The sequence below is a fragment of the Uranotaenia lowii genome, chromosome 1, assembly GCF_029784155.1.
Source record: "Uranotaenia lowii strain MFRU-FL chromosome 1, ASM2978415v1, whole genome shotgun sequence".
Classification (NCBI taxonomy): Eukaryota; Metazoa; Arthropoda; class Insecta; order Diptera; family Culicidae; genus Uranotaenia; species Uranotaenia lowii.
Genome location: NC_073691.1, coordinates 45,068,532 through 45,070,577, shown reverse-complemented (window position 1 = coordinate 45,070,577; position 2,046 = coordinate 45,068,532).

Here is a 2,046-nt window from a genome sequence, read left to right as displayed (position 1 = left end):
TCAAGCAATGCTAGAAACAATTCAATTCAACCACAAAGCATTAGAAGAGATAAAAAATATTATAAGGCCGCAAAAAGAGTTGTCTTTTACCGTGGAAAAAATCATTCAACTCTGTCAGATTCTCAGAAGCAAATCGATCTATGTTCAGATATTCTGATATTCAGATTGTTCTAGTCTGAAAGTTATTAATTGATTGTTCTGATAAATTTCTCTATTCTTAAACTTCCATCATTTGCAAACATATACGTAGAAGTTACCAGAAGTTTAGAACTACCAGATGGCATGGTTTCGCAAAAAGTTTATACTGAGTTCAGATGTTTTTTCCACGAGGTTTTCAATATGTTAAAACTTACAAAAAAAATACATATTACATTTTTATCAAGTTCAAAACAACCCTCGTAGAATCTTTACACACATTTGAGAAATCCATAACTTCGAAAAATGCGAATAAACATATGCGAAGGAAATTTCAACACAAGATTTTAGCCTGGTAACGCTTACCTCTTAGAAAAGTTAAAAATATAGTAATGTAAACTCGAAGCTAAGAGAGCGAAGATTCATGATTCAGAATAACTCTACAGTAGAGGATCGAATTAAAAATTCGGAATATACATGTATTCTTGTTTTTAAGATAATCTTATGACGGATGTTGACATTTTATACCTGTCGCTTCAAATTCAGATTTGATTAAAGTCATTGTGAATTTATTTTTTTTTAATTAACCGGTCAGATGTATGAAGATTAAAGAATATAAATCTGCCACAGTGAGGGTTCTGAGCGAGTTTAAAATTCAAGCACTATAGCACACACCTATAAATCAATTACCAAATAGCAAACCGGTAGAGAGAAGTAATGAACAAAATAACATTTGAAAATCTGAGATTCCGCATCTAGAAAAATTATTTACATTGAGAAAATAAATTATCAGCGAATATTGTTTCCAGACTTTGCTGGAACAATATAATTTTAAATACGTATGTAAATCAAAATCACTTTATTAAAAAAAAAAAAGAATTTCCCTTCCCAAAGTTGAGAATTTTATAAGACTAGTAGTGACCCTTCTTTGAACCAAGAGCCTATTTCGGGCCCAATACGCACAAAATTGGCAAAAACTGATTTCATTCACACTCAATTTCAAACAATGAACTCTTATCTTTCTTCATCCTCTTTCACACCGTTTAGAGTGTCCGTCGGGAATTCCCGAATCCCGGGAAACGATGGAAAAATCCCGGAAATTAGCGAACATAAAAAATCGGGCTAAATTTTCGAAAAATTACACTACCTAAATTGAAAAAATGAGGAAAATTATTGTCCTGAATAGAATATCTTTGCCTGAAGTGTAGCAAATGAACTTCTATCGATATGAAAAAATCTTTCTCAATATTATTTAATTTTTGCAGCAAGAAGTAGTCAATAATGTTGGTTAAAGTATTGCAGAGCCCGTTCGATTTCGGCAATATTCGATTTTGGATACATCCGTATAAACCGCTTTCAGGAGATTTCATAGTCTGAAGCAACGAAATGGAAGATCTAGCTTCTTAAGAAAACTTAGGAATTATAAGTCATAAAGTGCACTCCAAGATGCTACAATTCCGAGCGACTGTAATTTCATAAAACGAAGAGTTGATAAGTAGCGCCAACCGAAGTTTTAGGCGACTGTTCATGCGAAAGCAAATCCATGTTAAACCGTTCGTTTTAGGCAATTATTTGCAATTAATCAAAATCAATGTTAAACATAATATAAGCATTAAATTTATTAGATTAGCTCAAATGGCTTAAAACTATCATTTTTTTTGCCAAGAAATAAATTTATGCTAATATTATGATGAATTTCACATAGTTTTTTTCGAATAAAATGATTTATATTAAATAATAATTATTTTTCAACCGTCTGCTGCATGAATTATGACAGAAGTAATTTTTTTTCGATGGTGGAAATAACTTTGTTCACCTTTAACTAAAAAATAATAAATCTCAATTACAAATACACTGCCTATTGGGTAGTCAAACAGCTCCTTCAATAAGTGGAAGGCAATTTGAGAAATC